This window comes from Equus caballus, chromosome 20 (genome assembly GCF_041296265.1).
Source record: "Equus caballus isolate H_3958 breed thoroughbred chromosome 20, TB-T2T, whole genome shotgun sequence".
NCBI classification, from domain to species: Eukaryota; Metazoa; Chordata; class Mammalia; order Perissodactyla; family Equidae; genus Equus; species Equus caballus.
The window spans coordinates 25,914,776-25,940,793 of record NC_091703.1 but is presented as its reverse complement, the minus strand read 5'-3'; the positions used below and the strand labels follow the sequence as shown (position 1 = coordinate 25,940,793).

Sequence of the window (26,018 nt, the reverse complement as noted above, 5' to 3'; positions counted from 1 at the left end):
AATGAGCAAATAAACAGATCCTTCCCCAGGGCATCCGGAAAGGAACTCAGCCTGCAGGCACCTTGATATTTGCGTGATGAGACCCATGTTGGATCTCGAAGCTACAGAAATGTGAGATAATAAATTTACATTACTTTAGGTCCTGAAATTTGTGTTAATTTATTATGGCAGCAATAGAAAACTAACAAAATAAGGATTTTGTGAAAATATTGCAAAGAAGGAAACTGTGAAACTGTGGTGGTTAAACAGTGTGAGTTTAAAATCTAGGAAAAGCTCAGTTGAAGAGTGAAGATTATTAATAATTTTATTTGAGAAATGTAACTTGACAACCACATGCTGAGTAGAGTGGATACCGTGGTGAACAATAACAGTGATGATAATGAAGAGTAGCCTTTCCCCAGTATCCATCAGTACAAAGGAACATCCATTGACATCAATGCATGATCATGGGCGGAAATATCCCTTTCCTGGAGATGGAGTCTACAGTGTGGATAAAAATACCACTTAAGTTCATCTAGCTTCTGTCCTCCCAAATTGTTATTCCATAGACAATCTTTAGGTGTTAATTTAGGCTTGTAGAGAACTTCAAAGTAGGAGGATTGGTTCTGGCTCCTTAATCATGCATCACATTGACAGAGTGAGTACTCATGTGTCCATTGTTAGTGAAGGGTTTGGTCTCTAATCCCTTCACATCCTGTATGATGCAGTCCCTGTGAATTCACTCTCTGGACCACATCGCCCTGCACACTCAACCCAATGAAGTGCCAGACCTATGGCTCTGACAATCAACTTTGAAGGTACCAAGTGGGGATGTGGCCTCCATAGTCACCTACAGTGAGCCTCACCCTGGGGTGCCCTGAGCAGCAAGACTCAGGGCTGCTTATAGTACCTTGGGGAAAACAGGACAGGAAAAGAACAGGGTAGGGCCAGGAGGTAGGACAGGGCCTCAACTTCTCCCAGCAGCACAAATTTCTGTGTGAATTATATAAGTTACTTCACTTGGGCCTGCCTCAGTTTCCACATTCTCAAAATGAGACGACCTCACAGGGTTTTTGTAAGGGTTAAATGAGTAAAAGTCACTTAAACCATTTAGCACAACACCCAGTACATTTTCAGTTATCTATACATTTTAGTTATTATTGTTCAAATTCTAACTGTCATTCACTGCTGAGTCACCTTGGGAAAGTTAATTCAATTTTCTGCATCCCTGTTTCCTTATCTATAGAAGGGAGACAATAAAGTGGTACCAAACTCAACTGTCATATGGAATAATGGAATTAATATGAGTGAAGTGCTTCACACAGTGTGTGCATTTAGCAAGTATTTCATTGTTGTGATGTGTTGCTATGAAGGAGGAGGGCCTCAGCTCCACGCTGGGCAAGGGGAAGCTAGGATGTTACTTCATCCTTAGAGTCCCTTCCAATCAGCAGAGCCCAGGGTGCCTGGGGTCTCCAGGGAAAGCTCAGACACTAGGTCAGTAACAAGAGAACTCTGCATTCAGGTCAGTGCTGGGCAAATGGTCAAGGCAGTGGGATCTAGTGTTGAAATTCCAAAAATAGGGCACAGAGGCCCGGAGAAGGAGGTTTGCGGGAACGTGTAGATATGAGATCCATCCACAGCATTGTAGAATGAGACCTCACCAGTCTCATAGTCCAGGAAAACCCCCACTCTTTGAGGAGGGTCGTCAATTGTCAGCTTGGTCCTGAAGTAAGTGAGAGCTTGATAGTGTTCCCCATTAGACAGCTCCATAGTCCAGAATCCATTTGTGGGTGCTCTATAAATGGAGTATTTCCTCTCCACATTCTCCATGCACACCCCGACATGCCAGTTTTTCCTGTCTCCCACCTCCACCTCCCAGAAATGTCTCCCTGATGTGAACTCTCGCAGCCAAGCACATAGTAATCCGAATCAAATCTCTTAGGGTTGTCTGGCAGATTCTGTCGTCGGTCCACCCACTGCAAGCTCCTCTGGTCCTCAGAAACAAGGAGATTGGGGTTTGCTGTGTTCGGATCCAGAATCACATCCGCTGCAGAAAGTTTGGGCATGGGTCGTGGGCTCAATCATTGTTCCCAGACCTCAGATCATCAGACCTTCAAGATCTTCAAGACCTGGGTCTGGCAGAGGAGGGCCAAGTCCAGAGCCTGGTGTCCCCAGCCTGCCTTGAATGTGACCCTCTCAGCAACACCGAAGGAAAGGGCCAGGGGTCTTTTGTTCAGTGGAGTACAGTGTTTAGGGTCAGGATCTGCCTAACTTGACGTCACTAGTTGGCTCCTTCCTTCCATCTTTTTCCTATTTCTCTCCCCAAAAATGATTCAGTCCACCTGTGCTTTATAGTCACATAGATTTACATTTCAATCCTTGCTCTGCCACTGCTGAGCTGAATAACTTTTCTCTTTCTACAGTCTCTTTTTCCATAGTCTGAAGCTATATATCTTTGAGCCTTAATTTCCTTATCTGGAAAATGGGGATAAAAGTACTAATCTCTAGGTAGAAAAAGACAACAAATGTTTTATACGAAGCCCAGGGCCAGGCATGGAGGAAGTACCTGATGTTATAGTAGCTCCATGCCTTTTCTGTGCTAGAGGGCATGTTGGGGGCTTTCTGTGCTCCCAGATCCCTTCTCTTCCTTCCTCTACCCACTTCTGGGCCCCAGCAATCTGTCCTCTGTGGACAGCATCACTGGGCTCCCTTGCCTTGGTTACCTATTGGGTTTGGCCAATGGGAGGTACTAGCTGAAGATTGGAAGGAGAGAGAGAAGAGAAGCAAACATTTATTTCCCCCACTTCCTCCCAGCCAGTGTCGGATGGTGATGGCCTAACACAGGCATGACTCCTCTCAGGCAGCCCTGTCCTTGAGCTACGGCTTCCTCTGGGCTCCAGTAACTTCTCCCTCTCCCTGTTCCTTCAAACCTATGGGTGGTGACAGATCACCACTGTTGTGACCCCTGGGGAACATCACATTCCCTTGTTGGTTTCCTTTAACCCTAATCCTGCCTTTGTAAAGAGTTCCTTTTCTAAACCTTCTTCAAACCACCCAGTTTGAACATGCCGTTTATTTGCAGTTGGTTTTTTATGACCCATACACATTCATTACCTCATTTAGTCTTTACCTCTACCTTCACATAATAGAGATTATGATCATCGTTTAAAAACGAGGAGACTAAAGTTCAGAACGTTAACTGACTTAGAGACACTCAGCAGCAGGAGGTGGCATAAGAAGCTTGGGGAAAGTAAAAATCTTTGCACATTGCCTTCTCTCCTTGGTCATTCCACGTCCTCCCTCTCCCTGCAGTGTTAGTTCACTCTGCCTCTCCTTCCCTCAGTCTACCCTTTATGCCTCTTCCTTCCCATGAAGATCTGTGGACCTAGGAGAGCAATCCTCCCTGCTTCTCTGGGCTCTCAGCAGGAAGGCCCTGGAGATGGGCAAAGCTTTGAGACCAGGACTTCAAGTCACCCACTTGGAACACTCCCAGTCATGGGGAATTTCTTCCCGGAATCTCAAGACTTGGAGAAAAACAGCATAAGGTCCCTCAGGTTGTTGTCCTAGGGAACATACAGTGATTCACTCACCAGCTTGGAAGAGGGCCATCTTCCATTCTGAAAGGCAGGAGACACAAACAGGGAACGGGCATTATTTCTGTTCTTGCTGCATCCATTCTCCTCACTAAGCTTTTTCCCTCTCCCTTTCTTCAGTCTCTTCCAATGTCCAGCTTCCTTAATCTACAGCTCTGCCGAATCAGAATCTAAAAAGTAGTGGACTTCCTTCACTCCGTCATGCTGGGGCTGCAGGCGAAATGGGCAGGCTTTGCTAGGGTGTGAGCCTACGTGCCAGCAGGGTAAGGGGTGACTGAAACTGGCCAGAACCTGTGTCTGGAAAGTCCTTTCTGGGGTTTCAGAAAAGCATGGGTGGTGTCTCCCACAGAAAATGAGCCTCTGGGCTAGATCTAATTATTCCTACTGGGAATGCCAATGGGTCATACAACAGAGAAAATGTTTAAGTGCTTAGTACACATGTGCCAGGAAACTCAGAGAGCATCAGGGTCACTCACCATCATAGTACAGAGACTTCAATCCACCTACAATGGAAGAAAGGTAGAGATGTCACCTGAACTATGTCACTTCTGTGTGATCTAATTTCTCTTCTTTTGCACCAACCTAATCTTTCTTTTTGACCCCCATCCCCTCCATCCCTACCTTCTCCCTCTGCCTGTTCAATGCGCTCCTCCCTCTCCTCCTTAATATGAAATCTGAGAACATCAATAAGAAATAAGGGTGACTGTTTGGGGGCAAGCACAGGGAGGCCATGTTTTTAATGGGGAACAGGGCCTTCAATCTCTCTCCAGGAGGGGCCTACAGACTCTTCAGCCCAGCAAGGCACCCGGGAACATATAGGGGTGCACTTGAAAAGAAAGGAGGAGGATGGAACTCCCTCGATGAAGTGCCTTCCCTATTCCCATCAATTGCATGCTGATATACCACAGGCACCATGCAAGTGCTTTCCCAGCTGAGACCTGGCAGCTCTATTCTGTATGTATCCATACTCCCATACAGGGGCACAGGTGTCACTGTGTGTATACCTGGACATGTATATGTACTAGAATCCATCTTTCTCAGGCTTTATGATGTCCTGCCCACTTCGAAAAAGAATCGGACAACTTAATGAGGGAATTTCAGACACTGTTTTTTTAAAAGCAATTCTAACAAGTCTATGACAACTAAGCCACTGTGGTACTGCTTTTTTTTTAATGCACTTTTCTCTCTCCTTCTTCTCATATTTCCTCATTCTTTTAAATCTTACATTCTTTGTTTTCTTCTCAGCAGCCTACAGATTATGTAAAGCAATTAGTGAGATTCCCAGCATTGGGAGGGCACTTTATCTAGGGAGTTTCATCCCCCTCCTCCTCCTTTCCTGTCAAGTGCACCCTGGATATTCCCTGGTGCTTGCTGGGCTGAAGAGTCTGTGGGCCCCTCCTGGAGAGAGATTGAAGGCCCTTTTCCCTAATAAAAACACAACTCCCTTATGTTTCCCCCCAAAGAGCCAGGCTTATTTCTTTCCCTTGGTAAAGGGATCCTGGATATTTTTCAGCCCTGGGCAGAGTTAGGGGTGAGGAAAGGGGCTGGGAAATATTGGAGCAGAGAGTCTTAGAAGCAAATTCAGAGAAAGTGTCAGAGACGCTCAGGCATGAGCCATGACAGGCGATCCATCTCTCATACATCTGCAATGGAAGGAACCTGAAGGGTCATGAAGCAGCTTAAGGCAGAGATACCGAGCCATGGTGGACCCCTCGGGGAATCTGAACTTACACAGTATACGCTGGAGGCACCCTGGAAAATAAGCAGGGAAAAAAATTACTGTTATGTGGAGGACCTTTGGAAAATAAAACCTACTAATGACCCAGTACAGTGGTTGGTGCTTGGGGTGGCGATGGAGTGAGATCCTTAGGGGCACCCTCCCCTAAGCCAGTGCCTCAGGTTCCCTCCCTGGTCTGATACCTCTTTCCCTTCGTTCCTCTTCCTTTTCTGCTTGCTCTCTCTTTATCACCTGCTGCTGTTTCCAGAGGAAGTAAGCAGCCCCTGCAAGAAGCAGCAGCAAGACAGGCAGGGTCCCAGCCAAAGCTACTATCCAGGGCCTGGCTCTCCAGAAGAAGGGGTCTGCAATGGAATGGAGCATTAGCCTCTCACCCCCAGGGTGGGGATCACAGAGTTGATCTCATGACCTTAAATGATTCTTCTCCACCTAAAGTCGCAGAAAACTCTGGGGAAAACTTCGGTAAACTCTTACCATAAAATAGTCTATTCCTTGTCTTGAAATGTCTGCTTCTCACATGTGAATAGGAGTTACTTGAGCATCAGAATCACATTTTTTCTAATTTAATTTTTCAATAGTTTACATTTACATGGTTCAAATATCAAAAAAATATAGAACGTTGTCCAAGTCTCCCATCCACTGCCTCCTCCCTCCCCCCATTTATTAGTATCTGATTAGTCAGCTTAACATGGTTGTTAAGAATAGGCACTTTGGAGCTGGAGGGCCTGCATTCAAATTCTGGCTCCTCCACTTGACTGGCTGTGGGATCTTGGACTAATTCTTAACCGCTCTGTTCCTGGTGTCCTAATCTGTAACATGAGGGAAATAATAGTACCGTACTCATAAGGTTAAAGGATTAAATTAATGCTTATGAAGAGTTTGACACGAAGTGAGTGTTATTCAAGTGTGTATTAAATTTTTTAAATATAAATATCCTTCTATTTTTTCTTTTTTACACCAAAGACAGCATTCTACACAAACCACTCTGCATGTGGCTTTTTCTCTTCATCTCAGAGAATCTGCCACATTAGGACAGAGCAAATGTTTGTGTTTTCTTTCCCAGCTGTGCAACATTCCATTGCATAGAAGTTCCCCACTGGTGGACTTTTGCATAAGTTCAAACTTTTCCCTATCATAATGAATGCTACAACAAATAGCCTTTTACATGAGTCATTTCATACATACGCATACATTTCATACAAGCATATCTGTCAGAGAAGTTCCAAGAAGTGGGATTCTGAGATGAATATATAAGTAGTTGGGAGAAATACTGCTTACTGCCCCTAATAGAAGTTGTGCCAATTTATACCAAAAATATACCAAATTGTACCTACAAATGCCTGAAAGTGACTCTCTCTCCACAATCCTGCCATCAGAATGTGTGATCTGCAACCTGGTTTTGTTGTCTTTTGTTTAGTTTCCAATCACAAGTGGTAAATGTTTTAATACTTGCTCCTCTATAGACTGAGATGGGACATCACCTTATGTGTTATTCCCTTTTATGTGAACTAATAATTCATGCCCTTTGCTCATTTTTCTATTTTCTATTGCTCATTTTCATTTTGAGTTGTTTTATATTGTAAGCAGATTAGTTCCTTCTATAAGACATCAATCGTACATATTTTTTTCCCATTTTGTCATTTGTCTTTGCTTAAGGGTCTGATCTTTACCATGTTCCCCCAGTTCTCACTGCTTGTCACAGTGCCTGGCACGCAGGAAATACTTAGTAAATATTTGTGACATAAATAGCTTTATGGGGAAAAGAAACATGCCAAAAGTAAGAAAAAGGCTCTGGATCCCTGCTCTGTGCCTTATATTCACTACAAAGATCCAAATCAGCAACAAAGAATTACACGTCTTCCTTCTTTCAGTAGCCACAGCTAAGCACAGTATACCTAGGACTAAGCAGGGTACTGACCTGCGATGGAAATCCTGGCTGACTTTTCCTGCCTGAGGAGGGGATTTCTGATGATACAGGATACCTCGTCTTCAGAGTCATCTTTCATGATCACAGATGCTGCGACTGCATACAGACCTGCTCCGTCCAACTCCAAAGGTCCTGGCACAGCTGGCATGTCTGTTCCCTTGGCGTCTATCCACTGTATTTCGGGTCGAGGATACCAGCCAGTGGACATGCAATCCAAATGGATCCCTCCATCCTCATGACCCTTCATTTCAATGTGACAATCAGAACCCAATGCTGTGGAAGGATAATTGAGCCTGAATTCTTTACAAAGAAGCCTCTTGCATTAATGAGAGTCTCAACAGGAATCCAATGACACAAGCACATTAGATAATTCAAGGGGAGTTTCATGAAGGAGGTATTTACAAATGCATGGTTGTGGTGAGGGGAAAACTACATAGGATGGAGCAACACCCCAGGGCCAAGAATAGTGGAGCTGTTACCAGCCACCGCTAAACCCAAAGGGAGGTGGAAAAGAAGCCATTTTGAAGCCTTAAAGAAGAAAATCATATAGAGACAGCTTTCTTGAGAGGAGCTGGGAGCTTTGGGAATGGAATGCAGCCAGCTAGAGGTGGTCCTACAGGGAGAAAGCCTATGGGGTAAGTACCTGGACCTCTCTCTCCTCTCCTTCCCTCCATTCTCTGCTTTGGCCCCCTATTGACCAACCCAGCCAGAAACCACAGGCAAGACAGAGCCCTGAGAAAGAGAAATGCAGCCCTTGACATCTGGACATCGGCCTGGTTTCAGTGTTCTCCTGTTGAACATAAGCAATTTCAAGGTACGTCAACATCAGACAAAGGGACCTTGTCACTATGATGGGTCAAGACAAAAAGAAGACCACTCAACAATCATGTTTGACCGTAGAGGAAAACATGTACACAGTCCAAACCACAATCACGACTAAACATTTCCCTATCCTGGCTATGAGTGACTGCCGCTCCTTAACCAATTACGGCTTTAGCTTCACTCTAGTCTTCCTCCTGATAAGACTTAAGACACCCACCCACAGAATCACACCCTCCAGTTTCCTGATAGACCCAAGCCAGATCAAAGTCCCACTTCCATAAACCCTCCTGAATCCCCTAACACAAGCCCAAATTCTATACCAATCTTCTCTAACACCATCTTAACTGAGACACCCCACGATTACCACACATGAGCCTTCTCCCTCCCTGCAACAAGTAATAAACACAACTTGGTCAACTGCTGGTGTGATCCTGGGGGCCTTTGGTGGGAGAACATTGGCAGCACAAATGCTGTCCTACAAGTCAGCCTCTGGGGGCCCAGAGCAGTGTGCACCTGGAGGAGCCACAGAAGCCATCTGGAACACAACTGAACCCAAACAACTCTGTGCCATCACTGAGGAGATATTTTCTTATTCTTCCTAACTCTGACCTTTCAATTCCTGTCTTAGACCCTGGTGGCCAGCATGAGGGAGTTCGTTGCTTGATGTTATATGGTACAAGAGGGATTATTCCTAGACGAAAACCTGTGTCTTTCCCAAGAGCCTAAGAAACAAAGTGGGAAGGCAGTGGAGGCAGTTCCTAGTGACCAGCCAGGATGCTCTGAGGTGGATTTGGAGGAGGACTTCTTCCTCCACTTCCAGGTCCCAGGGAGGAATGAGCTGAGAACAAAACTTGGAGGCTCACCTGCAACTTCCAGCTCCACCATGGCTTTTTCATAGAAGTTTTCATCTTGGAAATAACACAGGTAGTTTCCACTGTCAGAGACTCTGACACCATAAATTCGGAGAGTGGCCTTCCCTTCAGTGATGGCATCTCTTAAAATCGAAGTTCTCCCTCGATACTCTGCCATCTGATTCTCTTCTACCTCCTTCCCATTTGCATACTCATATACTACCTCCCTAAGGCTGGATCTCACCCACAACAGCTCCATGGTCTCCGCACTCATCTTCGGGGAAAGATGACAGGGTAAATCAGCGTCTTCACCCACCATGGCGAGGATGGGGCCAGGGGGTCCAATCACAGAAAACTGAGCTGATAAGTAAAAGGAGAAGCTCCATCAGAGGAAGTTGGGACAACGAAGGTAAGGGAGGGGGGATCTCACACAGGTTGGTGAGGTACGGAAAACCTAGAGAGGAACAGGATCCTGACAGAAGTAAAATTTGTCTTAATGGCATGTGCGCCTCCAATTAGGATTGGATTTATAGGTATGATAAGTTGTCAGAGGTTCTGACAGGGCACTAACAGGTAATTGTCTTCTTCAGATACATAAAATCAGAATGTTCCCTACCTGAGCAAGGGGTAAGCAGCTGGACCAAGACGAGGCAGACAAAGAGGTCGAGCAGAGGGAAATCTAAGGAACTTGCCATTTTCATCTGTGCTGCAGAGAGACGGTGGAAAGAGGCAAAACTATGACCTGGAAGAAGATGAAGAATTCCACATTAAACTTCCATCTCCAAAGGCTGACTCAGGGTGAAACACAGAGTCACTAATATGGTGACTCAACATCCTTTCCTGCTAAAATTTCTGTTTGAGAGTCTCTTAACCTTTGAGTTCCAACATAAAAAATCACTCGTAAAAATATGAAATGTTAAGTATACATACATTTAACATATAAATGTTATGTATGTCCTGATAAAGGTACATGTATTAAACCTTAACCCATCAGGAAATCCTTGACTCTACAGTCCAAATGTGTCTCTCTCTGAGTCCCCTGATTCAATATGTGTCCCCTATAATCTGTGCTCAACACAAGAACCTGAATGGTGTTTGAGTCACATCATGTCACTACACTGCTCAACACCTTCCAGTGGCTCCCATTTCACTCAGAGTAGATGCTGAAGTCCTTACAATGGCCCACATGGCCCTCCAGGACCTGCGCCTCTCACTTCATCTCCCTTACTCTCCTCATCTGCTCCAGACACACTGCCCTTCTTGCTGGTATTTGAACAGGCCAGAACAGAGGACTTCGGCCCTGACTCTTTCTTCTACCTGGAACTCTCTGACCCCAGTATCCACAGGCTCACTCCCTCACCTCCTTCAGGTCTTCCTCTAAAGTTCATTCCTCCATGAGACTTTCCCTGACCACAGGATTATGGCAACTGCTCCCAACCCCCTGAGCCTGCTCTTTTGCCCATTGAATTTTCCCCATTTAACATATCATGTGTTCACCGTCTGTCTCTACCTGCTCAAATGGAAGCTCCACAAACTAAAGATATTGGTCTATTTTGTTTACTGATATGTAAGAGCTGGTACAACAGTGTGTGGTTCACAGGGAACCCTCAGTAAATATTTGTTGAATGAGTGAATGGATGAGGGGTAACATATTAACCAATAAATATTAGAATTTTAAATCAATTTAGATGATCAGATTAACATGTTGTCATCTGGCAAGATGGGAGGTGGAAAGTTATGAAGACAAGTAGTGACCTGCCTCTGTAGTGACCTGCTATTTTAGTCTGACTCAGAGAGCACAGCCTGGCCTCCTGTGCTCCCACTGGGACTTGTCCGTATTAATGTATTTATTCCTACTTTCCAGTGAAGTGGTTTCAAGGAACAAGCATGTCCTGGATATGCATGTAAGAGTGTTACAACTGGGTATGCTTCAGTGCACTCTTTTCACAATTGTTCTTTTGAGGAGAAATATCCATAGGAAGGAAATTATTCATTTCCTGCCTTTCTTTCTCTAGATGTTCACCGATGCTCCTTGGCAGATGGCCTCTGGGCTCACCAGCAATGGGTAATTTCCCTGGTCTTAGTCTTTCCACTGGTAGAGAAGTGGGTTTCAGAGGCAGAGATGTAAGAGCTGGGACTTATGAACAAGGGGCCAATATGTCCAGCCGGGAGCACATAGCAGCCTAACAAAGCTCATGCCTCTACAAAATGCTGAGGTTCTCTAAGCTCAGAGGCAGGACCCCTGCAACTCCCCACTCCCAGCCCAGTGCTCCCAACTGTTTCTTGGCTCAGAAAAGCAACTCCACCATCTTTTAGGCATGGTCTGTGGCATCACTGTGAACCTTTGTGATAAGGAAGTGTGGGGCTGTCGCCAGCTGGCAAGGCTTGATTCAAACTGGAGTTCATGCTTGGCTTCTATCCCAGCCACTCCAGATTTGTTTGAATCCCTAGATAGTGGAGAGCCTGAGAGCAGGCCTAGGTGGATTACTCAGAGACAGGACTGAGACCTCGGGACCTAAACCCTCCCTTCCCCCTTGGTCCTCTCCCATCTTGTATCCTCTCCTTCCCTGAAGATATCATGTGGGATTGGTTGGTGACAAATGACTTGATGGTGTGCACATCTTGGGAGCAACACTGTGGAATCCTCCAAGCCTCAACCCATAGCCATCACCACCTTCAAATCATGTCCGCATCAGACTCTGCTTAAGATCCAGGCAGACCCCCTGGTGGAGGCTCTGGAGTCAGAGGCTGAACCCACCACTTCTTAATCACAAGACCAGTGAATGGGAGAGCTAGGAATAAGACCAGCTCTCACCCATCTTATCATTCATTCATTCAATAAACATTTACTAAGCACACATTATGTGCCAGGCCCACTCTGTTAGGTGTAGGAACAAAAAGGATGTGGAAACTAGGTAATGGCACTCGGATTCACAAGCTGTGTGAAGTCAGCCATGTGACAAAACCTATTTGAACTTCAGTTACTCATGAAACAATGTGAAATATGAACTTTGAAGTGTGCATAATCAGCCCAGCAGATCCCCTTCCAGATCTGGGTCAGCAAAGCACTTGCATGAATCCAGAGAGAGGAACGTGTAAGGATGACACTGCAGCATTATCTTTAAAAGTAAAAGAGCGATCAAGAACCTAAACATTGGAGACTGGTTAGTTGAATAATGGCTCATTGCTACAAAAAAATTCAATGAGGCAGTTAAGACTAATTTATAATCACTAACCCAGATAATCAAGATATATTAAGTGAACAAAAAGCGCATTGCAGAACAATACTAACGATTCTATTAAAAAAAAACAAAGCTATAAATTTGTATATACATTTTTGTCATTGCCCTAAAAGAAGACTGAAAGGATACAGGCTACACTGAGAGTTGGGGATTGAATAAAAGATACTTTTATCCTTTTTGCCCTATATTTTGAAAATTATATGAATGTTTTAAATTTTAAAAGTTTTCTTATATAACTTAATAATAAATCATTGTTACAAGCAATTATAGTGACTGCAACATATTTGTTGTTCAGAAAATACCAACTCCTCAAAAACAAACCAGATGAGGCCCCAGTCATAGTACCTGCAAGTCCGGGAACTGCCGGGGGACAAGGGAGTAGAAGTCTGGTCAGCTGGCGGTGCTTCAGACCCTTGTCTGAAGCCTGAACACCTTCAGACAAAATGTTGTCTTTCAGTCCATCCTCTCCTCTTCAAACTGTTCTCTGTGCTGCTAGAGAGGACTATTATTATTACTATAATAGCCACAATTTCCCTGCTCTCCTCAGAGTGGGGAAAAATGTTTACACTTACTTTTTAGGGTATTTCTTGATTTTTGTTCCTAATTATGCATAATTTTAAAATAGGGAAAAATATATAATTTAAATACTCTGTTATGGTAATGATAAACTTCACTTCACGAGAATGCAAATATTTCTGGAAGTATTTTGGCCATATATATATATATATATATATATGCCAAATGCCTTAGAAATGTTTCATCGTTTGATCCAGAAATTCCACTTGTATGAATTACTCTTAAAGTAAAGCAATCAGATGTTAACACAAGGAGTTCTGTTTAAGGCTGTTCAACACAGTAAAATCTACAATAGCAAACTGTAGACACAATTTAGATACCCAAGGTGAATCCAATTTTGCTACAATTATAAACGAAGCTCTTTATTAAAAACGTAATTCCTAATAACTGTATGATAATCCCTCTGCGATTGGACAACGTGTTGTTTATTCATGCTCCAACTGTTGCATATGGATACGTATGCAGCAAATGGAGGTTGATGCAGATTTTTCTATATTATAAATAATTCTGTAATGAACATGTTTACATATAATTCTTTGAGGCACTTTTTTTTTTTAGAATCTATTAGGATACCTTCCTAGACATGAGCTGGAGAGATTGAGTCCTTTGCTCCTTTCTGGCTAGAGTAAGTTCTTAAGAATACCCAGTTGGCAAGTTTCTTCATTCAGGTTGTCTCTCTCCCAGCAAATTTCCTGATGCAGGGCCTTACCTTTTGCACCTGCCCTCATCCCCCATCCCCTCATCTCACACACAAGCATCAAACCCCTTTCTCTGGGTGAGGAATTCCCTGTACCCACTCTCAGCTTTTTAGCCTCTCTCCTTCCAGGGCCTGTGGCACTGGCTTTTACCAATTTCCCCCACTTACCCCTTGGCATTTCCATCTGAAAATTATAGCCCACAGAATGAAGGTAATCAATACTTCTCCGTTGTAGTTAACAGTCAGCTCTGAAAGAAAGAGAAAGGAAAGAAAGGCTGTTTCCTGTGAGAAAGAGAAGCAGTCTCTCTTTGGAAGAATTACTTTTCTGATTGGCTCAGAGGGGTATTTCTCATCAGTTGCTGGGCAGACACCAATGAGGAAGGTAGAAGGAAAACTGAAACTGTATGGGACTGTAGAAAAGAAGAAAAATTACAGCCCTAATTCCCCCACTGTTTATGTTTACCTATTTGAATCATTGTGTGTTTGTGTATAATCAGTATTTCATTACATACATTTGTTTATGTCTTTTATATCACAATACTTTTATCAGCAGAACTAAGCAGAAAAATTAGAAGACTTTAAAGACTGAAGAGAGGAAGAGATGCGTTAATTACAACATTTCTGTGGTCATTTTATAACATCTGTGTGCATGTAGGTGGACACATGGAGGAGGACATCTTTTACAACAGAGCCAAATGGATGTACGAACAGAAAGAAAACCAGATCCACTCTACTGTTTTAGCACCTCTGAAACTCAAGTCTCAGATCCGTGACCACATCATATAATTTTATGGTTTCCAGAGGCAGTGCTGCCAGTAACTGATGGGCATGTCTTACATTTTCAGAGCATTCTTATTTGGAGGGTTGCTGAGAGCTTCATCCACTCTCTGCCCCTTACTTGCGCTACATTTGTATTTTCACGTATATTTGTTTCTCCTCTGCCTGCAGGATTCTGTATTCTCTGAGGTTAGACTCTGGATAGGCTGTGAATCCTGCTTCTATAAGGTGTATTTGAGAATAACTGGTCCTATCTGTGGCCTAGGGCCTCCCAAGACACATTATTGTGATCTCAAGACAGTGATTAAAGCTTCTAGGGCTTTGAAGTGAACTTGGCTTGTGGAATTTGATTAAATTCCAGCAGTTTGCATTTAGGCTTTGTGGTAGACATGGCTGGTGGTTGTACAGTATCTATTCCCTGCTTCTCCTTATTGATCAAACCCATTTTGGGGGACTACTTCAATGCACCCATCCCCCTTATAGAATAGGAAAGACCAAAGGACTAAGTTCGAGCCAATGATTTGTAGGTGGAGGTAGTTGGGTTGTGTTTCTCAAGAGAGGCCCATATTCTTCCTACTTCCTCCTTCGTCTTTTTGTCTAGAACATGGTCCTTGGAGCTGGAGTACAGGGACCATCTTGTGACCAAAATGGAAGCCACATTCTGAGATGGTAGAGAATAAAGACAGAAGGAGGCTGTGGCATGGATCCATCTCTGAGCTGCCAGACTAGCTCTGGACTGCTGCCCTCTGAATTCATTTTACGTGAAAGGAAAACAAACCTTTGTTTTGTTGAAGCCAATGGTACTTCTGGCGTCTGTTATCAATAGCAAAATACAATTCTTCCCTCCCCACCACCCCCCATCAGCAGTCTATCATGAAACTTTTCAAGCATACAGCAAAGTTGAAAGACTTTTTCAATGACTGCCAAATACACCTACTATCTAGATTTCACAGTGAAAATTTTACTATACTTGATTAATTATAGTCTGTCCTTATATTCATCCCCTATCCATCCTTATCTATCCATCTACTTATTTATTTATTTATTTGATGCCTTTTAAAGTAAATTGCAGACATCAACGCACTTTCCCCTGGATACTTCAGCACACCTATCACGTCGAAGAACAGATTCCTGAAATGCTGGAGGCACCAATGCTCTGTTTGAAATACAAATGTAAGAGTACTTTCTAGTCATATCTTCTAAAATGAACAGTGGGATATGTTTATCTGGGGATCTCTAGCTCCTAAATGCCTATCCATCCCCAATGATATTGACAGTCTGGCCCCAGGTACCTGGCCCCTCCTAGTAAGAATCAGGCTCCCTCCAGGAGGCTGTGTGAGCAGGAGGCTCCAGGACTGCCTCTCAGCAACAGCTTGAGACAGGGACCAGCCCTGCCTCAGGGCCCTTCTGTCCATTCCCTGGAATCTGCTAGAGAAGTGCTCTCTTCTTCACTGAAACCACAAGAAGGGAATCAATGTTCTGGAGGGTCTGCAGGATATAGGGCCCACAAATCACTTGAGGAAGAGCAGGCATAAAAATCACCTTTGAAGGAAGCTGAAGAGAGGCATGGGGTTGGGTTCAGAGACAAAATAAAAGAGGAGAGTGGGCATTCCATTACAATGGGAAGAGAATGTAAAAATTAGCTCAGAATGTTACAATAAGACCTGCCAGTCATCAGGTTGGGATAACAGACATATTTGATAAAGTAATCACGTAGTAAACAGAAATAATATTTCTCCCAAAGTCATGCTGCAGCTGCAATGTGGGGAAAAACCACACCCTTCTCTGAGTGCTTCCTGTTTTCTCACTCACTGAGAAACTTCCTTTTAAAAATTCAATAACATTCATTTTTTTGCATGTGGCTGTCCAGTTTTCCCAACACCATTTATTGAAGAGACTTTGCATTCTCCATTGTATGTTCTTAGACTCCTTTTGAAGATTACCTGTCCATTATCTTACACCATACACAAAAATTAACTCAAAAAGTATTAAAGCCTTGATGTAAGACCTGAAACCATTAAACTCCTAGAAGAAAACATAAACAGTATTTTCTCTGACATGGGTCTTAGCAGTATCTTTTTGGGTATCACGTCTACTAAGGCAAAGGAAACAAAAGAAAAAATAAACAAGTAGGAGTACATCAGACTAAAAAGCTTCTGCAGGGCAAAGGAAATCATCAACAAAATGAAAAGACAACCCACCAACTGGGAGAAAATATTTGCAAATCATATATCCAACAAGGAGTTAATTTCCAAAATATATAAAGAGCTCACACAACTCAACAGCAACAAAAAATTAGCAACCTGATCAAATAATGAGCAGAAGATATGAACAGATATTTTTCATTTTTCCAAAGAAGATACACACATGACCAACAGGCAAGTGAAAAGATGTTCTACGTCACTAATTGTTAGGGAAATGCAAATCAAAGCCACAATGAGATATCACTTCACACCCATAAGAATGGCTAGAAAAGAGAAGGAACAACACGGGTTGGAGAAGCCGTGGAGAAAAGGAACCTTCATACACCTTTGGTCAGAATGCAACCTTATGCAACCACAAGGGAGAATAGTATGGAGATTTCTCAAAAAAATAAAAATGAAATACCGTATGATCCAGCCATTCAACTATTGGATATTTATCCAAAGAACATGAAATCAATAATCCAAAAAGATTTGTCCACCGCTGTGTTCATTGCAGCTTTATTCACAATTGCCAAGGCATGAAGGCAACCCAAGTGCCCAACACTGAAAGAATTGATAAGGAAGATGTGATGTATACAATCAATGGAACACCACTCAGTCATAAGAAAAAGACAAAATGGTGCCATTTGTGAAAACGTAGATGGACATTAAGAGTATTATGCTAGGTGAAATAAGTCAGGCAGAAAGACAGATACCGTATGATTACACTCGCATATGGAAGAAAAACAAACACATAGATAAGAAGAACAGATTAGTGATTACCAGAGGAGAAGTGGTGGGAGAGGGCAAAAGGGGTAAAGGGCACACATATAAGCTGATGGATAAGAACTAGACTGTTGGTGGCAAACACAATGCAGTCTGGACAGAAACTGAAGTATAATCATGTACACCTGAAACATACCCAATGTTATAAGCCTATGTGACCTCAATAAAATAATTAAAAAGCAAAAACTCAGAGTCTGTCAAAAGCTTTGCTGCTAGAAATCATATCAATAAGAATGAACCATTCCATTCTTCTCTGGAGGATCCAAGTTACTTTGACCCAGAAAAGCAGCCTTGATTTCCAACCAAGATGCTGAACTTCAGATAAGGGGGTTCTAAGTACAACATTTTCTGTCTCTTAACTTTATGGTTTCCGAGGAAATAGGGCCCTGGGTCAAATTCTCATCAGGAACTTTACATGAAGCTCTGAGAGATAAATGTGTATGAAATGGGGCAGTAAAAATTCATTAATTCCACAAATTTTAATTGAAAACCTACCTACGAGTAGGTATCAGCACTGAACTTAGAATTGGTGAGAAGAGAGGCATAATGCATTAGGTGAACCACAGACTCTGAAGCCAGGCTGCCGGGGTAACCTTTATTAGCTGTGTGATGTTGGGCCACTTACTTATCCTCTCTTTGCCTTAGTTTTCTTATCTGCATAATAAGGGAAATAATAGTGTCTGTCTTTTTGCATTGCTGCTGTGAGGATGAAATGAAATGATTCAGGCAATTTTCTTACAACAGTTTCATAAACAATAAACCACAAAAATGTATGTTAAATAAAGAGTAGATTTGTTCCTCCCTCTCAGAGTTGATAGCTTGGAGTTTCCCCTTGAGGAGAGGGAGATGACGGGGATTGATGCCGAAGGATTGAAAAACTGAAGGATGGGCTTCTACTGTTAACTTTAGGAACTGAGCATGATAGATGCCAAAATGTCTGCAGAGACTCCTTTCCTGTAGGAAATAGCTAGGTGTGTGCATATACTTAATAACAATTCAAGTCCCCTTTGTACAGCAATTGCACTTTCAAGAATTGATCCTAATGACAAATGCCATTGGGAAATTTATTCTGTGGAAGTGACTGGACCTATGCAAAAATGATTTACATACAAAGATGTTTATAGTAGCATCATTTGTAAGACCAAAGAAAGAAAACTATCTTCATTAACAATAATACAAGATTAGTATTTAAGATTAAGTGTTGTAAAAAAAGCATGTCATGGGACAACATATACAGCAAGGTTCAATTTTCATTGAAAAACTGTGTGTCTATTAGAAAACTGTTAAAGAATATGCACTTAGTAGTTAATGCAGTAAAATGCTTTAAAAGTAGGAAGTTATTTATGGAAAGGAGCAATAAGTGAATTCAAAAACCAGAAAAGAAATCTTGAAAAATCTGGGGTGAAAAGTGACATTGAAAGGGTCATTGAAATTGCTTGATAAGGAATGCCTGGATTCTCAGGGGTGGTAAGATGTGGCATTAGAAGTAAGAATGTGGAATGTGGCATCAAGTCGCAGAACAGCAGATGACCTGGAGAAGGGATATGGGGAATCACAGAGTCACCTGAAAATGGATTCTGGTTCCTGGAACTGTGTGCTAATAAGTGTAAGGCCCTGACCTCCTTGGGACCTTTCTGTGTTTTCCTCACAAACCCCAAGCTCCCAATAAGTCCTATTGCCCACTTCTACCTCCCAGTAATGTCTCCCTAAAGAGAAGGGCTTGTGGCCCAGCACACATGGGTCAGGAAAAAACCCTCCAGGTTTTTCAAGGAGATCCTGCCGTGTATTTTTCTGCCTCACACTTTCGCAATCTTCAGACAAAAACAGTTCACAGTAGGCGGTGTCTGGATCCAGAGTCGCATTAGCTGCAGAAAGAGCAAGAAACAAGAGAGAGCCAGGTCAACGATGTCATCTCAGGGCCCTCAGTGACTGGGAAAGAGGAGAAAAGAAGCTGACCCTAACCCATGAAGGCCCTCTCCTTCCTTCTCCAAACAGCTAGAGTGATAAGCATCTTCCCAAATGTCCTCAAGAACAGGTTTCAAAGAGTCTCTGGGAGAGCTCAGAAACTTTTACAAGGAGAAGATAATCTAGATTCCTGAAATCTGGATGTCCCAGGTCCCGGGCAATAGGGGTATCTAATCAGGAATTCCCCCTTCCCACCCCATCCTCTCCTCTCCAGCAGCATTTTGTACAAATCTCTCACTTGTCACTGCACTTTTATAACTAGTTTCATATTTCTCTCTGCTGGTCTAGGACGTGAGAAAGTAGAGACTGTGCATGGTCATCACTGCATTCTCACTGTCCAGCACTGTCAGTCCCGGGCTCCAAAGTGGTGCTTAATGTTTGTAGGGTGAAGGAATGGGGAAGGTCCTGTGAGAGCCTGCAGCCATCCCTCTCTGCCAGCCCAAAGCCCAAGGGGAGCCCACAGGGGACTAGCTGGCCAGGGCTTTTCAGCCAACTGTGTAGGATCCCTGATCTGATCACTACCCATCTTTAACACACTTTCCCAGAATCTCATAGCTTAGAAGAATCAGATGAAAGAAACTTTTGATAAAAACGACAAGCAATAGCATATATTGGAGTATATGAGGAAGCCATTTGATGTAAAGCTGATTTGGCCTAACCTTATTTTTTTTCTAAAAGGGCCTGACGTGGCTGTTAAGCGTGCACTGTATATCTGCTTTCAGCATTTCCGAGGTCCCTAAGGCAAGAACAAATGCCCTCAAGATAAAGGTGCAACTTCCCCCATATTAGCATTTCCTTAAGGACAAGCATCTCTCCCTAGACTAGGAATTGATTGCTGCCCTCACCTGTGACCCCTAGCCGAAGACAACAAACTTGCTTCCTGCTGTGTCCATGGAGACAGCAGATCTACTACCTGCTATGTCCATCAATCACTGTGCTGACAGGGCAATCTTGTGACTACTGTAAAAGGGACATTTCAGTCATGTGTGATACATGCTCTGTGACAGTATATAACCACTGTGTACACTCCCACTTGTTTCAAGTGCTCCATTCCTTTGTGGAAGGGCTCTCCTGGCCTATATGGTCCTCACGTTTGACTCAGAATAAACGCATCCCATTTTGATTTATAGATTGGTGATGGATCATTTGTGTTGACACTTTTATGTGTCCACCAAACAGTAGACCCTGTCCTCCTGGTGACACAGCAAAAACATTTCCCAGCCTTCCTTGCGTGCCCAGGAGGAGAGTTGGCCCCTTCCAGGCCTGGCCCATGAGAAATCTTCTGCACAATATTTCTACCTCTTTTTCCCCATCTGCTGGCTGAATGTAGAGGACAGAGAGGCCCTAGAAAATCTGTGTGAAGCAGAGCTCACCTCCGCATATGATCTGCCCTGAAGTCTGAAGAGATAGAGAAATACACTTTTATTATGTTTATCTACTGAGACATTGGGGTTGTTTGTTACAACAGTTAGTTTACCCTGACCAATGCAAGCCATGACTGAAAGTCGACTCCCTTTACAGTTTGTTTCTGCAGACGGTTTTCCCCTGTGCTAGATACTGAGGACTCGCAAACGGTAACACCCAGTCCCTGCCAAATAAAGAGGAAAATATCACTTCAAAGAGAAAATCTGTAACATCCTCTCAGTTCTTCCTTCTAAAAGCCCTCAAATCTCTGTTTTCTTCCCTACGTTATTTATTTAAGAGAATCCTTTATGGTTGATTCCTTTTCTCTTAAGTATACTTATTCACATCTGTTTCCAAAGCTTAAACTATCTCTTCAGTGGCTCATCTGGAGCCCACACTACAGAGCCAAGCACCTCTTTCCTGGACCAGGGCTTCTCTGCCTGGCCGAGCAGTAAAACCAACCTACCCCTCACTATGTCTCTGATTCTTCATTTGTTCTTCATCAAAGTTCAGCACTCACTTTCATTTGTCAAATCTAATCGTCAACTGTCAGTTCTCACCTTATTCAAACTCTCAGCCACATTTGACATAAACATTTCCTCCTCCTTGACATATTTTCTTTCTTCTGATTCTGGGACACGCATCCTCCCGCAATATTCTTCTTATTCCACTGGTTACTTTTCTCAGTCTCCTTTGCTGGATCTTCCTTTTCTCAACCTCTAAATGTGCTTTGAACTTCTGTTCTTTTCTCTCTGAACACTCTCCCTAAGGAATCTCATCCAATCAGATGATTTTAAATTCCAGGTGCACGCATGACTTCCAAGTTTCAAGCTCCAGCATCATCCAGGCATTCCAGACTCATACATTCAGTTGCCTACTTGACTCCACTCCAAAAGAAAGCTTTTAATTTCATCCTAGAAATTCCCCATCATTCTACCCAGTGGCTTGAGCCAAAAATCTAAGCAGGACCTATCAAATGGACCTATCAGTAAGTTTTTTCAACTCTTCCTTCAAAACGTATCTCAAATCCAACAACCACATTTCACCATCTTCATCAAAGCCACCATGATATCTTGCCTGGATTCCCAGTGTACCATTCTAACTGGATTCCTTCCTTGCCATCTTGCCTCTCTACACTCTATTCTCAACACAGCAGGAGCCAAAGTTATCCTCAAAACCATAAATCAGATGATGTCATTCTCAAGCTCAGAAGTCCACAGTGGTTTCCCATCACACTTAAAATAAACCCAAAGACTACAGCATGGTCCGGAAGATGTTTCATGATACAACTCCACTTATCTCTTGCACTACATCTCCTGTCATCTCTAGATCCACTCACAATGCCCCTTCCATGCACATGGGCTTTCTTTCAGTTCCTCAAATACTCTGGATCTTTCCCAACTTGGGATCTTTGTATCTGCCCCCCACTCTGCCTGGAATGGGAGAAGTCCTGCATCTTAATATTTCGATTCCTTTCTATCCATTGTGTCTTGTTTTAAATGTCATCTCCTGAGAAAGATGCTCCCTGACCTCCCTCCTCTAATAAGTGTACCTCCTTTATTCTCTATTGCTGCATCTATTTAGTTTCCTTTATGGCCTGGCATATGAAAAGCACTTAGTTAATACATATTGCATAAATGAGGCCAGAACAAGAGAGAAACAGTACAGTACAAAGGGTTATCTGGAGCAGAGCAATGCAGGGAGAGTAGACGATGCAGTTGAGGGTGACTCAGAAGGAAGATCTGCAAGGATTGGCTAGCCTATTAAATCAGGATGATAAAGAAGGAATCCTGGGTGATTGAAGTTCTTCTTTGTGCAGTAAATAATGATGTCATTGATACAAATAACAGAGAAGCCGAAAGAGTAAGCATGCTTTGGATGGTTTGGGAGAATTTTTAATTTAAATTTGTCTGCGTTACCATGAGACAATCCAGATAGACAAATTTTAGGGGGCTGGTGGAAGTGGAGCTTAGGAAAGAAGTCCAGATAAGAAAGTAGGAGGATCCACATGCAGATTTTCCAAGGAGCATGTGTAAAGGGACAAGTGGACCCAGGAACACCTGGGGAACACTCACACTTAGGAGGTAGACGTGGAAAAAGAGTCAGTGTCTCTTGAGTCAGAATTAATCATTTGTGTCACCTTGAAGAAGTTACTTGAAATCACTGGGCCTTCTGTATGTTAAGTATAAATGCTGAAAGTAGATCAGTTCCACCTCTACCCCATATGATCTGAGGAGTGTGGGACCAGAATCCGTGAGTTTGTGTCCTAGTGTCACCCCCTCCTGGATGTATGATTTGGAGCAAGGTTTTTACTGTCTTTGTGGATTAATTTCCTCCATTGTAAATAGACATAATAGCACTTACTTCTTATGGCTGTTGTGAGGGTCAATAAATAGGAGAATATTTGTAAAGAACCCAGACCTGTGCCTGGCACATGGTAGTAGCTTCTCAATAAAAGTTACCTATTTAAAAAGACAAGGTACAAGGTTATATTTATCCCTCCTTTCTAGGGTTCTCAATGAGGGAACCAATTGTGAAGTGGTCCTTCTGCTCTGAAGAGACAGGCACGTAGGTCTAGAGAGTTGTTAGGTCTGCTCTAAGATGCATGGAACCTACTGAGACTGAATGTCATTTGAATGGAGACTTTCTAGCTGTACCCTGAGGCCTATAGTGCTGAAAGTGTTGAGGAGTAGAAAAGTCCAAGAGAGATTGGGGTGGGAGGGCTTTAAGAAAGAAGGAAAACAAGATCTAAATCTGGAAGGGAAAAGATACAGGTGCTGAAGTGGGATGAGGCAAAACTTGGCCAAGGTGCCGCATAGATCTTCCCTGGGTCTCCATCCATGACCCACCCAGCTAGGCCACTATTTAGAGCTGTAAGATGGAGAAAGAACACTAAGATCTTGTCTGATGGAGTCTGGAGCCTGAGACCATAGATATGACACAGTGACTCACCAGCATAGGACTGCGCTTTTCTCCAGTCTAAAACAGAAAAATGAGAGGTGAGTGCTCCCTGGCTAGAGCCAGACAATTCTTGGCCTTTGCTGTGCCCTGTCTGCCTTCCCTTCCCCTCCTTGGTGCCCTCTTCACTCGTCTCCAGCACTTGTCTGGCTGCCTTTCATCATGTTCCTCACAAAGATGTGTCCAGGCAGAGGGAGGCCAGAGGACATAGACTCTTCTATTCCCCCTTCTTGGTCCCTGAGCACAGACTTTGACTCCACTGGCAGCTCCTTACTCATCTCTTCTTCCTTACATTATATGGCCTGGCGCCTCAGTATCTGAAAGGCACCAGCATGTGCAAAGTCATGTCAAGTCTGCCATTGCATGAGACACAATCCTGGATGGAGGAAAGAACTATGGTGGATTCACCCTTCTCTTCACAGTGACCTTGGTCCATTCACTCCCCTGGTCAGGCACTTGATCGCATCTTCTTCATCTTTTCCAAGACCTAGCGCAGTGTCCTGCAGGAACTAAGTGTGGCCAAGTGCCTGGAAATCTGTCTCTTTGACTTAGTTAGCCTTAGCAGGAAGAATCTATTTCTCATGGTTACTATGTCACTGCTCACTGCCATTAGAAACTCCCAGGAACACAAATTTGTTTTATAGCTTTACCTGGGGAGTTGCTTGTGTGTTGCAGGCACTATGGCTTATGGTCTACTAGCCCACAGTTTTTGTCTCTATCTCCATATGTTGTTATCCATGACTCATTAGGCGTGAAACGCAAAGTCAATTAACTAACTACTCAGTGTCCGTATTTCCTCATCTTTAGGGTGGGGATAAAACCAACATTTGCTTCTTAAGTCATCTGGGGAAGACTTAGAACAGCACCCCTGCATATTAACCCTCTATGAATGTCACTGTCCTCCATTTTGAAAGGTTCATTCACGACCCCTGCATTGTTGACTCTCAAACCTACCTCCCCAGGACACAGCATCATCAGGTGTCTGGTGTGGGATTGGGGTCATAGCCCCAAAGTGAAGAAGAACCTCTGAAATTTTGACGTGAGAAAATGCGTACATTGAAAATCACAGTAGGGCAGGTGTAGGGGGAGATGGGAGGCAGCAGCATCATTTACATTGTATTCTCTGTTATGACGCCTCCTGGGATTGCACAACGTAGCAGGTCCTTATTGGAGAGCCAGATGGGAGGAGGCAGGGAGATGAAGCAGAAGCTGCTGTGACACTCCAGGCAAGAAATGATGAGCACTTCAAGCAAGGCCCTAGATTTGGGGTCAGAAAAGAGAGAGGTGGATTTATTTACTACTAATAATAATAGGCAATGCTTACATAGAACCTACTATGAGCTTGGCATTGTGCTTGGGGCTTTACATCTATTAACAACACTAAGAGGTAGATACTCTTATTTCCCACATTTTATGCATGAGGAAGCTGAGGTCCAGGGAGGTTAAATAACTCACTCAAGGTCACACAAGAGGTTACTGGTTGAGCTGGACTTAAGTCCAGGCAATCTGGCTCCGGAGTCTGTGCTCTAACCACTAAGCTGGACTATTTTAAACGAAGTGCAAATAGCAGGATTTGGCTGTTAGTCAGAAGTGGTGGATGAGACAGCTGAAAGGAGTTGAAAATGATTCTTAGGTGGTGTAATTAACTCAGATAGAGAGGGAGGGCAGGGTTAGTGGGATTTTAGTTTTGGATTCACTGACTGTGAGATGTCTTCAAGGCCTCTGTAGGGAGGTGTCATGTGGACAGTGGCTGAGGCAGTGGGTGGGGCTAGAGCCAGAAATCAGGGGCTGGTGAGGGAGGGTGGTCAGCTTACAGGGTAGAGGCCTGAAAATGGCTTGGCACCTGCAGGGAATGTGTGTAGTATGAAAAGAGGGCCCAGCACTGAAGCCTGAGGTATATCAGCAGTAATGGAGCAAGAGGGGCAAGAATTCTGAGAAGGAGCTTCCCAGGGAGTAGGGAAAGAACCAGCACGGGAGCTAGGGAATTGGTGAAGCAGATACCAAATTAGGGAGGCAGACCTACTCAGGGAGGTCCATGAAGAAAGGATCGAGAAATGCACATGGATTTAGTGACTGGGAGGCTTTAGTGATTGGCAGGAATTGTTTTTATGGTGTAGTAGAGGGGAGATCAGCCATCATGGCAGACAAGAAAGTGGAGGCCATGCATGTATTTTCTTTGCTGAGACCTTGCTGGTGTGGAATTAGAGCCCTAGAGAGAAGTGAAGAGGAGCATATTGCAAAAGGAAGGGGAAGGAAGGAGCTGGTGAAGATGGGAGACGCTTGTGCTTCTTCTAGCTTGCTGTGTGGCAGAAGACTCTATTGTGGTCCCCCGTGGTTACTCACCTTGTAGTTCACATCCTTGGGTAATCTCATCCCTTTGACTGTTGGCAGAACCTGTGACTTGCTTCTACTCAGTAAAATCTGGGAAAGATGGTGGGCAGTCACTTCCATGATGACATTGTTGTATAAGAGTCTGTCTTGCCAGCTGGCCCACTCTAGAGGCTCCCTCTCTCCTCCTGGATT

General features: G+C 43.6%; 1 pseudogene; it reads right to left on the bottom strand.

Annotated features, from left to right (window-relative positions):
* Positions 1 to 286: 286 nt before the first annotated feature.
* Positions 287 to 13,725, bottom strand: LOC138919418 (butyrophilin subfamily 3 member A3-like; annotated as a pseudogene).
* Positions 13,726 to 26,018: the final 12,293 nt, after the last annotated feature.